Source organism: Nymphaea colorata, chromosome 6, assembly GCF_008831285.2.
Source record: "Nymphaea colorata isolate Beijing-Zhang1983 chromosome 6, ASM883128v2, whole genome shotgun sequence".
In the NCBI taxonomy this organism is placed as follows: Eukaryota; Viridiplantae; Streptophyta; class Magnoliopsida; order Nymphaeales; family Nymphaeaceae; genus Nymphaea; species Nymphaea colorata.
The window spans coordinates 17,832,845-17,847,293 of record NC_045143.1 but is presented as its reverse complement, the minus strand read 5'-3'; the positions used below and the strand labels follow the sequence as shown (position 1 = coordinate 17,847,293).

The 14,449-nt window shown below is 39.0% G+C and overlaps 1 long non-coding RNA gene across 1 annotated transcript; it reads left to right on the top strand.

Moving 5' to 3' along the window:
- Positions 1-1,936: 1,936 nt before the first annotated feature.
- On the top strand, positions 1,937-5,085 carry LOC116256423 (uncharacterized). The gene is made up of 3 exons (XR_004173121.2): positions 1,937-3,385; positions 3,909-4,001; positions 4,212-5,085. It is a non-coding gene; the product is annotated as an uncharacterized LOC116256423 (long non-coding RNA).
- Positions 5,086-14,449: the final 9,364 nt, after the last annotated feature.

The following is a 14,449-nucleotide window of genomic DNA, read 5'->3' as shown; positions in this document are numbered from 1 at the left end:
ATTTAGATGAAATAAAAGATCAATGAAATGCATAGAATCAATAAAAGATCAATGAAATATGAAGATTGATGTCTTAGGGAGAGAAAAGGATGAAGTGGGTGAAAGAAAAAAAAGGAAGAAAAATAAAAAGGTTGTAAGAGAAAGAGAAAGAAAGGAAGTGAAGTAAAGAAAAAAGAAACAAAGAGAGAGAGAAAGAGAAAGAAAGGAAGTGAAGTGAAGAAAAAAAAACAAAGGTTCATATTACGACATTCTCAAGACACTTGCTCCTTGAATCTTTTTAACCAATAACTAGAAATGGTTTCTCTTTTTTCACACAGTATTAAAATTCGATCAACAAATCATCTTGGGATATTCAATTTCAAAATTGAAGTGCTTTACTTTTGAATGTTGGTGTACATTTAAGCATGAGAAAGGAAGCATCTACGTGTGAGACGAGACTCTGGTGTGCATAGATGCTAGAAAAAGAGATGCAACTAGGTGTGAGATGAGGCTCTAGTAAGTATAGATGCTAGAAAAGGGGTGTATCTAGGCGTGATACGAGGCTCTAGTTTGTCTACATTATAAAAAGGGGCTATTTAGGCAAGAGATGAGCCTCTGGTGCACAAAGATGATAGAAAATAGGTATATGTAGGGTGAGATGAGGCTATAGTGTATGTAGATGCCATAAAAAGGGTGTATCTATGCATGAGACAAGGCTCTGGTGCATGTAGACACTAAAAAAGGGTAGATCTATGTGTAAGATGAGACTCTGGTATGCACAAACGGTAGAAAAGGGATGTATCTAGGCATGAGACAAAGCTTTGGTGCGTAAATACTGAAAAAGGGTGCACCTAAGTGGGAGACAGGGCTCTAGTGTGCAAAGACACTAGAAAAGGGGTGTATTTAGGCATGAGATGAGTTTCTAGTGCACGTAGACACTGAAAAATAGGCACATCTAGTTGTGAGATGAGGCTCTGGTGCATGTAGATGGTAGAAAATGAGCATATCTATGTGTGAGACAAGGCTCTGGTATGTGTAGATGCTAAAATAGGGGTATTTATCTAGGTGCGAGACGAGACTTTGGTGCCTGTCGACGCAAGAAATGGGTGTGTATCTATGTGAGATTTCCAGCACACAGACACGGTTTTGATGCTCTGATGAGTTGTGTTGTTTGAAAATTCTTGATTTACAGACAAGGTAGTGCTAAGATGGGAAAGTTTCTATGCGACATTGGTAGGTTTTCAAAGTTTTATACTTACAAGTGTTCAATATTCACATGTGGAGTTTTCATGGTACTTCATGATCACGAGTTACTGAAATCACGATTGCAAATTTGAAGGCATATATTCATTCAAAAACCTTTTGAAAACCTTTATATTCTTTTTCCCTTCATGGGGCAAAAGTTTGGGAAATTGTGACACTTAATAGGTTCTTTACTTTTGGAAAATCTTTTTAGAATGATTTTGAACTTGTTCCTTTAAAAAATTATAGCCATTAGATAATGTGATGCCCTTAATTATAGGGCCAAAGGAAAGATGAATCATTGAGCACTTGAGATAAAATATGTCTGGCCATCTGAAAATATAATCTTTATTAATGAAAGGAAAAAGAGTACATCAAGCATACCTTTTTTTTCAAATGAAGTGCATTGATAGGTTCAGGTAATTTCTCTGATAACATATCCCAGTTTGGCATTCACTTTCCTCGCCGACGATGCCTCCATGGAATGGTTGATTTAAGCACAATATCATTTACTTTGAATTTTCTCACAATGACTGGCTTACATTAAGCTTCAACATGCTATGTGGCTTTCAATCTTTTCCCATTGAGGAGGTCTAATAATAAAAAAATTCTCTGCTGTTAACACTAATCCATGGGTAGTTTTGTAACCACCGTAAACTTAAATGTTGGCTTCTGTAGATGAAGTGACAATACTACGTCTGTTCCATATACTAATTCTGCATGAGCTATAGTTGTGGGAGTTCTAACAGTTGTTATATATGCCCATAATGCATTGTAGATATTTTCATGCCATTTTTAGCTGGACTCGACCATTCCTTTTAAGACTCTGATCAGAATCATGGTTCTGGCTTCTACTTGGCCATTGCCTTGTAGGTAGTAAGCTGATGAAAATTGATGCTTAATTCTAAATTTTGAACAGAAATTCTGCATGTGTTCATTCTTGAAGTGTGTCCCATTATCTAAGACAATATCATGAGGCACTGGAAATCTACAAAGAATGTTCATATGAATGAAAGCCACTATGTGTTTGCCTTCTACTATTTCTGAGTGTCACAACTTCAACCCACTTAGTGAAGTATTCCATGGTTGCAAGAAAGTACTTATGACCATTACAAGTAGAGTGATTGATGGGCCCACAACATCAAATGCCAACATTGAAAAAAGGTCATGGTGAGACTACTGAGTGTAAATATGTAGTAGGTGCATGAATGGAATCTACATGAATTTGGCATTTGAAACACTTTTTGACATGTTTGTAACAATCTTGTTGCATGGTTTGCTAATGATAGTTGGCTCTAATTAACTGCTCGGTGAGAGTTTCGTAGCCTATGTGGCCACCACAGATTCCTTCATGGGTTTTTTCTAATTACCTCTTATGCCTCAACTTTATCTATGCATCTGGAGTATTCTGCATTGGAGCCCCCCTTGTTTAAAATTTTGGCGAGTATACAATATCAATGAGACATTCTTTGAATTGTTTGGACATCCAAAGGGAAGTTTCATGTTTCTAGGTGATTCTTTATGTTTTGATATTAGGGTGCTTCTTTTGATTCCGGTTGACCTGTTCTATCCTTTCATAGGCTGATTGACAAGACATCTTTTAATTGCTTTCTGCTCTTGTTTAGACATGTCGAGAGGGAAGCTTCTTATTTTCAGATAATTCATTATGTTTTGATACTAGGGTGCTTCTTGTGATTCTACATGGTGACCTTTTTCATACTAGGTGCTTCTTGTGATTCCACATGGTGACCTTCGATCTTTCCATCGGCTGATTGAGTCAATCTTCCAACTTCAAAGGCTCCACATGGTTCAGGTCAATTGATGGTACTAATGGAGCCTCAGCTGGCTAAATGATTTGCAAACTAATTGAACTCTCTTCTAACATAGAAAAGCTAAAATTCATCAAACTGTTTGACCAGTACTTTGGTCATCTCTTGAGATGGTATGAGTTTAGAATCTTTCACTTACCATTCTTCATTAACTTGATTTAAAATAATGAGGGAGTCTTTTTAAGAGTGAACTCTTTCCACATTAAATTCTAGTAGTGTCTCAAAGCCTCGACTAAAGACTTCTTATTCTACTATCTTGTATGTACAGAGGAAATCCAGCCTGAGGGAGTCGAGGAAATCCAGCCTGAGGGAATATGGTATTATTTACTTTTTAGGTGAGAGTATGAGAATTCTCATTCATATTCCCACCATGTTCTTAGATCCATTGAAAAACAAGGTCCATGGTAGTGGCGGCACTGCATGCAAGACCAATTCATTAGGAAAACTATCCATTGCCTTAAGTTCTTCTGTTATGGAAAAATTTGCCAACTTATTGGCTATTGCATGCCCTTTTGTAAATGTTTGAAGAATTTATTCAAGATCATAGTGCATGAGGAGTACTTACCAGTGATTTGGCCATTGAGAAAAAGTTGTTCAAAATATATTTGAGGGGATTTAATTGAAAGATTACTTTGACTTCACATGAAAGAAGGTAGTGCCTAAGTTTCTAACACAGCTAGGCTAATGGTAGGCAAGTCTTTTCCATTGGTGAACATTTCTTTTCATATTGCACAAAAGTCTTGTTCACGTAGTATATTGCATGTTTAATTTTGCACATATTGGGCTAAAAATCAACCACAAAATGAGTCATTTACAGAAACATAATAGAAATGATTTTTCTAATATTGGTGGTTGAAGGATAGGTGGATCCAATAGGTACTATTTGATACACGTCAAAAGGTGTTGGCATTGTGGGGCCCACTGAAGATTGACCCCTCTTTTGAGAAAATGGTGAGTGACTTGCATTTAAGATCCAAGTTGAAAATGAATCTTCTAATTGCTTGAATTCTGCCAGCTTCTTAGCTCGCTAAGAGTCATTGTGGCAGACATATCAATTATTATCTTAGCTTTTGCTTGATCTATTTTAGTGTCCTTTTTAATGACTACGATTCCTTCCTCTTCTTCTGGTTGTCCTGACCTCAATGGCCGCCATGGCTGCAGCCACCAACTGGGTCGTCATCCCAAATGTTGAAAAAGACAGCCATGTCCAGAGCTTGGGTAAGTATGCAGTGCAAAAACAGAACAACCCATACCTCAAATTCATAAAGGTGGTGCATGCAGAGATGCTGGACCATGGCACCCAACACTATACCTACAAGCTCGTCATTTGCCTGGTAGAAGGAATCCGCACAGCCTATTAATCCAGCGAGATCCTGTAGGATCTTGGGGCACCGAACGAGCCACCAGTGCTAAACATAGCTTCCTTAAAGCCCATCTCTTACTGGCCTAAACCAAACCCCAAGTGGATCACCATCCCTAACGATGGATGCGCCTGGCACTTGTGTTCCTTTGCTGTGAACAGATACAACAGTCAGAACCATGCTTCTCTCAATCTCTTGAAGGTGGTGTATGGATAGATGCTGGATCGCGGCACTGAGCATTTCACCTACCACTTCACCATTAAAGTTTCTGATAGCTACAGGGTGAAGACATACAAAATTGAAGTGTTCCAAGATTTGTCAGCAGCGGGCCAGCCACGGGTCCTCAACTTGGGATACTTCCACCGCCTCTAGATTAATTAACATTGTTCCCCCTGCTGTTCTATATATATTTATTTCAATAATAAATGCATCCATACATTGATGCATTTGATCATGAAAGATTGTTGTCATTGCTCATTGATGTGTAGCCCCTACATTTTTTAGCATGAAGGACATCACTGTATAGCAGAAGATTCCCACAGCTTTGATGTTTGACTGCCAACTTGATCTAGTTATAATCTGAATAATCATCCATGAAAGAGAACATCTCATGTCCCATGGCATTGTCTATCAACACATTCATTTTTGGCAATGGATAGCCACCTTTTAGAGTGGCTTTATTGGTATCACGGAAGTCAATGCATATTATGATTGTTCTGTTCTTCTTTGGTACTATGACAATGTTTGCCAACCATTCTAAATAGTCAATAGTTCTCATGAATCTTGATAAATGATCTTCTAATCACTCTTTGACCTTGTCCTCGATTCTGGGGTCTAGCTATCTCAATTTTTGTTTCACCGGATTGTTTCCAAGTTTCAAAATTAATATGTGTTCTACCAACCTTTGATCTAACTCTAGCATGTCCTTGTAGGTCCAAGCAAAGACAATTTTATATTTTTAAGGAATTTGACAAACTTTTCCTACTCCTGAGATCAAGGTTGGCACCAATCTGAATCAGCTTAGAATCTATTTCCATCCTAATGTTTATTTCTTTGTGGGATTATTGAGCATATTCAGTGGCTGATCTTCTTTTTGTAGTTGTGCAAATTCAACTGGCTCTAATTTTGGTTTTCTTGCCTCTCATGATTCATCAAGTTTATATTCTTGAAATTTATGAGCTCTTACCGTCTTTTGTTGTTGTTACAATATTGCAAGATTGATTATTAAGTTACGGGACTTACATTTCCATATTGGCCCTATAAAAACACTGATTGTGAAGAAATGCAGTACTATTTGGGCAATTTGAGCTTGTACACAAGTGAGAGAACACAACTTTCAAAAAAAAAAAGCCTTTTTATTAATCATTGGAAAAAGAAAGAAAGGGACCCTCATGTGTCCCAATAATGCTACTGGCAGAATAATTATTGTATTATCCTAAGCTAGATATCTGATAAAATTACATGAACTCTATTATACAGAATTTTTCCTATTGCAGCTTGTTATCTTCCTCAGATTGAAGCATAAATTCATGGTATGCATCATGGTTCTTGAGTTGAGGGGCTTTCATTGCAATTTTATCGACCAAGGTTTTATGTCAGTCTATACTACAAAGGACCATGAGCAGCCTCTCCTAGAGTGGAGATTACTCTAATGAGATTGGATTTTGTATGATGGCTAAATAATAGCTTGTATAGAACAAAAATCCAAAATTTAAATTGTGAGTAGCTAAACTGTTTTATTAATCTTTTGAAAGCATTGTTCTGCATATTCCTTGCTGATCAAGACAGGCACCTTCTCTTGACAATGTTGAGATCCTTGTACATCATAATCTATTGCTTTTCTTTGAATTTTGAATATTTGAGGCTTTAGATTTGTAGTAGGTTCCATTGCAGGATTACCCTCAACCCTCAGCAGTTGACAATCTTCAGTTCTTTCATGTTGGAATTTATGATGGAAGAAAATGTTAACTCAATTATAGGATCTTCCACTATGCACAACCTCTTCAGTTTCAGAAACTTATAGTGTTGTAAGAGTGTCTTGATGTCTTCTTCGACATTATTTGGGACTACTTTATTTAGTTTGATGAGTTTGCTCTGGTCAATGATTTGCTGCTTGAGTGATCTGACTCGAAACAAAAGGGTATGTAGGGAAGGCACATGGTTGAAAAATGTCATTTGTCGAGTGTACAAGTGTGGTGGACTATCCCATTTGGTTGCCTTGAGATCCAACTCCAAATCCTTGACATTTCTTATTAAGCTAAACCATAACTACCTGCTAAGCTAAGAATCAAAGTCCTTGTCAATGATAAATTGGAGACAAACTTTTGCACGTCGCCTTCATGAAGGGTCATATTTTCCTCCAATTGTCCAATCAGCCTCTGCTTTGCAAGATGGTAAGCCTTTCTCTATGCTCACAGAACGAGTCAGCATCGTACAGATATTCTGAATATGTTTTTTACTGATTTAGCCACACTTAAGTAGGAATTTGTCCCAAGTTTGCAGTCATTGATAGTGTCCTCAGATATTTTCGATTCTTCAGTCAAGATGAATATGTTGCCTGCTTAGTGTGAATGGATTAGGTGATCTTGGTGACAACATTTATGGGTAGACTATCTAGTGGGCTTGGTGGAGCTTGCGTTGTTGCTCTATTGCTCACATAACTTCCTCTATTTTCATCCTCATACACTTGAATCTAATTATAATCTTGTCAACCAAATATGTGACCATACTGATTCTTGTATGATTAGAGAAAGATAAACAAAAGTAGGTGTATGGGAAAAGATAGAGCACAAATAAAGATACATAAAATATAATTGATGTTGAGAAACAAAGAGGACACCCTCACGTCCCTACAACTTTATGCACTAAGACATGGAATGAAATGAAACGAGGAAAGTAAAACATCCTAATGACAAGCTCAATTTGGTCAATCGATGTGCTCTTTCTTGCTCTTCCTATTTGTTTCTTCATCAGGCATCTTCCTCTTGTATCCATGTCTTGCAGTGTTATGTTGGTCGGTCATATGTTCATTAAGAGGTTCAAGTGGTCCATCTTCATTTGCTCCAAGAGCTTTATAAGGTTGGTAGCCCATGCTGATCATTCATGTGTAGTCCTTTGAGGATTTCAGCGAACTGCTTGTACATTGGGTGCTCTTTCAAATTCGCAAGGTGGATTCTCCACTCTGTCTTCTAGAAAGTGGGTCATTTCCATTCAACATGGTTTACATATGATTCCTCTAACCCATGACATTTTAGGTTGTCCTTCAAATAAATCTCCTCAGAACAGTGTGTACTTGGGGTTGAATGTTGTATGCAAGCCTAAGAATCATTAATTTTGGCAACCTTTTCTCTCGGCTTTTAGCCAGTACAGTGGTAATAATTCTATCGTGGCTTCATTTTATGCATTAGCACAAAGTTGAAGGGACAGCTTTTGCTTCGTGGATCCATAGATGTCCTAACAACATCTGTGAGAAGATGGCACACTCACAACGTAGAAGAGGACAAAATGCACCATGTGATTAGTTCAGAGATCCAAGTAGATCTTGCCTGTCACCATTTGCCTACTTCAGACAAAATGAAAAATCACCATGTCATCTAGAGTGTAGTCTTCTTCTTTGAGGCCCACAGCTTTAGCTGTTACATCAGGACAGACGTTGAGACTGCTTCCTCCATCAATAAGGACATGTGGCAGATTTACTCTATATGCATGTACTGCAATGTATAAGGCATTGTTGTGAAACGTGTGCTGCTTGAGCAGATTGTCATCAGAAAAGGTAATGGAAGCATTAACGAATTGCTGAATTTATAGTTTGACCAAGAGTCTTTGGATTAGTGCTACGCTTTAGTTTGATTTTTGCCAATACCCCTTGTAGTGCTTGGCGGTGTTCTGCAGATGCATTTACCACAATTGCAATATTGACACATTGAGAAGAGCGTAAAAAACTTTATTTTTTGATGTTTTTTCAATTGTTTGCCTGCTTGTTTTTTCCATTCTGGTAATCTCCTTGGATAGATAATTAACTTGGAGATGAGTTTTGACTCATCAGCTAGGAAACTACGTACCACCTTTTTCTATTCAGAGTTCGGGTGGCAACTGGTGTGACTAACTTGTAAGTGACGGTCATTGCAACAATTTCCTCCGAAATGCATGGCTGGATGTTGTTTTGAGGTATGTACGACAACATGTCAACTGTGTTCACCTCATTAGTTTCATGTTTAGGAGAAGGATCAGCCATTATTTTTGGTGTCACCTTCTAGCATAAGGATTTCCTTATCAATTCAGTCTTGAATAATGTGCTTAAGACTTGTGCAGGCATCTCTGTGGTGTTCATTGGTCCTATAGAACTTATAATACTGATTTAGATGCTTGCTTTTCGATCGTGGAGGATCTGGCACCCTAGGTAATTGATATAAGTGATGTTTTAAGAGTGACTCCAAGAGCTCTTCTATATCTTGTTCAATAGGAGTGAATTTTCAATCCCTGATCAAACCTATAGATCTTTCAGAGGTTTTGCCTGCTATCCTTTGTGTACTTTGAACATGTTTTTTATCGACAACTCACTCGGTTTAAGGCTTTAGAGTCCCTGCATTACCAGTCTTCATGATGAAAGTGGCATGGATCTGAGCTTTCCCTGACCTCTAGTCATCTTTCTTGCTTGAGAACTAGTCAATTTCCATTTTGAGATAACCCATCTCTATGGTCTTTCAATTCTCTCTGCCTTCCTTGTGAGCTCGCAGAAGTTTTTGTAGCCTAGAGACACAATATGGTGCCTTAACTTTTTATAAAATCCTCTGAGTATCATGGTCAAGGCATGAACTTTAGGGGTCCAAAGTTTCAAGCTAGTTATTCGCCACCTTTGACTGTAGTTTCAAACTGATTCCCTTTATTCTTGGTGAGGACCCATTCGGCTGTCTAGTGTGGGAACTACTGAGAGGTTGGCCTCATATTTTTCTTTAAAAGCATTAACCATTGCATCAAATTCTTTCATCCAAGTTGCGTCAATAGGGTTCCCGACACTTGAGAAAACAAATAATTAGAGCTTTGTTGTTGTCATGGAGTCAGTCTCATTCAGCAAAGAAGATGCTGAGATGAGTACGAGGATTCTTAGTTCCATTTGATGCGCGCAGATATTACTGTGCATGGGGTGAAATTTACCATTTTTGTATGGGTTTTCACAAACATATCAAACGTAGTAAATTCCCCCCCGCAAAAACAGTACGATGAGGGTAACTTTACCCCAGAAAAAAGTTGGACCTCTGGGGGTCCGACTTTTTTTCCGTGGATTTCTTTCCTGCCCTTTAGGAAGGGTGACGGAGAAGAAGGGCGCTGTGAAAAGCCGAGAGGGAGTGCCAAACCCCTTCTGATGGCAATGCTGGCACTGATGGATGCCAACACCAGTCGCATAAGGACATGGGAGGGTGGAGGGAGGGCCGTATCCACTAATAGTGGAACGGAGAGGAAGAGAGACAAGGGCCACTGCACGGCGGCCCTCACTTCACTCATTCTTCCTCTTCTTCCTCCTCCCCTCTCCTACCATATGCACACTGGAGTTGGGAGAGCTCAACGCCGCCCATTTGGTTGTACTTACCTCCGGCAAGCAGGGATCTGGCGCAGACGCATCCCATGACCAGCCATATTCATGGCCTGCGATGGTTCTTTCATTCTACTGGCGAGTGGTGACCTATGGCAGCAGTGATGGCGGTGTGGCGGTAAGGGGAGGTGAGGGATGTCCGGATTCACCTTCTCCCCTCACCAAAAATATTTCCAGGCCTGGTAATGGAAAAAGGTAAGTTTACCTCAGGTAAACTTAACCTGGATTTTTTCCCTAGAAAAAGTCTTCCCTCTGAAAAATCCAGGCCATCAAACGGGGCCTTAAATTTGTTGATCTTTTTAGGGAGTCCTTCTAGATCTTCATCCTCCAAACCCTCACAAAAGTCCTTATGAAAGCAAACTTTCTTGCCTCGGTTTTGAATTTTCCTCACTCTTTCCATTTCCTTTATTCGAGAGACTGCATGTGGTCAAGAGTCTTTCCTATGGAATTTTATGGCTCTTTACCATTAGTGTTGTTAGCATAACTATTATTGTACATTCCTTCATTGTTTTCTCGCTCTCTTGTAGTGTCATGACTATTATTTTCAATATTTCTTACTCGAGAGCTGTTAGGATTGTTGTTTCTATTATTTTTTGTGCTTAGTTCGTGTATCATATGCTAAATCATATGCATGATGGCCTCATGGAGCACTAGATTAATTTGTCCTCTTGTCTCATTGACTTCGTCAATTCTGACTTCCTCATTGGTGTTGTCAGTAACATTGGTGTTTTCGGGAATCATATTGGCTCATCAATTGGTTTGCTTTCACCAGTTGGACTTTAGGATTAGTTGGGAGCAATGAGGAGATTAGGCGACACATGGAGTATATGACATACAATAAATAGGAGATAAAAAGCTAGAATTTTGTTTATTCAAAAATACTCAGAATACAAAAATAGACTCAACAGTAACAAGGACCATGAAAGGACCATGAATGACACTCCCCCACCTTGACAAGTATATCCAGGCCTACTAGGTCGATCATGAACAAGATTGTTCCTTTGAATGGTCGACCAATTTGCTTCTGCTAAGGTGCTGACGCAATTCCAATCCTTAGACCCTAGATGCTGATTGATGATGGTGCGATATCTTTTCGGGATATCAGAAGAAGTCTATGGGTGATAGGGCACGATGAAATCATGGCCTTCCGAGTCCTCTCCTGTGTGGATTTCAGTCGAGCCAATATATGCTTTGTGGTGCCTCCTAAGTGAGTGTGGATGTCTATGAGTTGGATTTGTAGACTTCATTCTCTGACTTCTTGTTCTAGGTCCTGAATCTGGTCAGCCTATGAAGTAGCTTTTTGTAGTTGACCACCTCTTTCTTTTGCGACTCTAATATTTCTTGCCAAATCGACAAGGCCAAGGATGTCTGTTGAAATGGTTCTACAGGAGGCTCGTTATTGCAACGCTATTCATGGTATTTATATGATTAGTTGGATAGTGTTACCTATATTAAAAGTTGCCCACCATGGATTGCCCTTAATTTTTCTTTCCATGATTTCTTGCTTTGTAACTGTTGTATTCATTCACGTTAAATAGTGATTGTAAAGTGAAACAATGATATAGAGAAAATATACAATATGAGTTCTCCCTTGCTTCTCGTGGATGTAGGCATACATGCCAAACCACGCATATTCTGTGTTTTCTCATTTCTCTCCCTAATCTTTATGATATCAGAGACAGGTTCCTATTGAAAGGGAGTATTCAATGTCGTCCACTGCTTAACAGCATTTGTTGTTTTCTAAAGGCTCCGTTGATCGGAGGTGTCACTGGCAAAACGGCGTTTATTGCATTGTGGGAGGCTCAGCTGAAATCAGAGTATATCTCTGTGAGCGCCCCAATTGCTGGTGAAGGATAACCGTGAACACCGCCGAAGTACTTTGTTTTACTGTAAACAAAGACTGTCACGATAAAAAATTCAAGCAATATTCAGGCAGGCGCATTTCTTTGTGGAAGCTCCGTTGAAGTTGATTTTTGGGGCGTCTCTTCCCGTTCATCTTGTCGACCTTCAGTCCAAATTTCAGGGCAAACGGAGGTCTGAGTGATTTTCTATGAATTTTTTATCATGAACACCGCCGGAGTACTCTGTTCTACTATAAACAGAGACTGCGATTTCCAGCAATATTCAGACGGGGTGCATTTCTTCGTAGAGGCTCCGTTGGGGCTGATTTTTGTCCCTTCCCCTTCATCTTATCGACCTTCAGTTCAAATTTCAGGGCAACCGAAGGTCTTGGTGATTTTCTACGAATTTTTTAGTGTCGCTATATCCTGAGTATCGCTAGAAGGCTTCTACGAGACGCACGACTATAAATTCAGGAGGAAGCGAAGTTCTATCCCTTCCATCTAATTCCAGGTTCGTGCAAATATTGAAGGCTTCTCTAATCAGGTTATCATGGCAGATAGCTCCCAGTCACAAGGAGCAAGGGATTGGCCTCAGCAACAATTGCAGGATAGCGTCAATCCTGCACTCAAAATCACCACTGAATCCTTAAATGGGTTCAATTATATTACCTGGGCAAAATCTGCTAAACTTTTCCTAAGCAGAAAGTCTAGACTCGGTCACATCACCAGTAGCAAACCAAAGACTGTTGAGAATGATCAGAAATTTGCTGAATGGGAATTAAACGACAACACTATCATGTCGTGGCTCTTGAATTCCATGGAGAAAAAATTGCTTATGGATTCTTTTTTCTTGAAACTGCCAAAGATGTGTGGGAGGCAGCTCGTGATCTCTACAGCCAGCAATACAATGTCGCTCGATGTTTTCAATTAGCGCAAGATATCAGCAAGCTCAAACAAGGAGATATGACCTTCACAGAATATCTTGGACAACTTCGCGCCTTATGGGATGAATGGGAATCCTATACCCCTGTAGTGACTGATGTTGTTACTCTCCAGAAAAATCGAGAGGAAGAAAAAAAATTTCTGATGTTGGCTGGACTGAAACCCGAATATGAATCACTGCACAGTCAAGTCCTCATGTCACTGGAAGTTCCCAAACTCAGCACCGTCTGCTCCATCATTATGCGTGAGGAAATCCAATGTCAAATCATGAATCCTTTCAACCAAACTGAGGAGGACTCCCAAGCAGCGATGGTCTCCAAACAAAAGGGCGTGAGTATGTCTTCTGGTTCTGGTTTTTAAAATTCCAAAGGAAAAAAGAAACTATTTTGTACCTATTGCAAGAAAGAAAATCACACCAAAGAGAAATGTTGGAAGCTAAACAAAAAATAGAATGATGAAGAATGACACATGGCTGCTCATGTTTTTCACGATGATAAGAAAGATACTAATGTGACCATGGAAAAGCTAACCCAACTTTTACAGAATTTTGTCAAACAAAATTCAACTACCCTGGCCACTAACAAAAGCGGTGACGATGCAGGTACGTGCAGTTTTTTGTCTTGTTTAGATGAGAATACTTGGATAATAGATTTTGGTGCATCAAACAATATGGTTGGTTCGAAAAAAATTTAAACTGACATTGAAGGTGTCTATTTTATAAAACATGTTACCATAGCTAATGGGGGCAGCATCACAAGAAATGGAGTTACACAATTTTTTGAGAAGAAGGATCCTATTGATGTTGTATATATGTCTGATTTGGCTTCCAATCTCATGTCTGTTAGTAAGATAACCAAAAATTACAACTGTAATGTGATTTTCTCATCCTCAAAGGTTGTGTTTTCAAGATTGGATTACTGGGAAGACGATTGGTGAAGGGAACAAATTTCGCGGTCTCTATTACTTGAATTGCAGAAATAAGGCACTTGCTGCCACTACAAACAAGACTGAAGGAGAAAAATGGCATTTGAGGTTGGGACACCCATCAAATTATGTTTTAAATTCCTTGAAGCCTGGAATATTTTTTTATTGCAATACTTGCGAGGTGTGCCGGTATGCTAAGTTAACCAGACCACCATTTTCTTCCTCTGAAAGTACTACTAAGTCAATTTTTGAGTTTGTTCACTTTGACGTTTAGGGACCAGCCCCTCTTAATTCATATAATGGTTTTAAGTACTACTTATCCTTCATTGATGATTATTCTCGTGTGGGTTGGATATATTTCTTAAAAACCAAGGACAAGGTGTTATCTAAATTTCAAATATTTTACAACATGGTAGTTACTCAGTTTGGGACAAAAATTAAAACCTTATAGATGGACAATGAGACTGAATATATAAACAAGAATGTTTGAGTCCTTTGTCAACAAGGTTGGTATACACCACCAAACTACATGTAGAGAAACACTACATGTAGAGAAACACCTCAACAGAACGGAGTTTCTGAAAGAAGAAATAGGCATTTACTTGAAGTGACCTGTGCGTTGCTTTTCCAAAACAATGTTCCACAACGTTTTTGGAGTGAAGCAATTTCAGCAGCCAACTATTTTATAAATAGGCAACCAAGAAGCTATCTTGAAAATAGATCCCCCATTGAAGTTCTTAA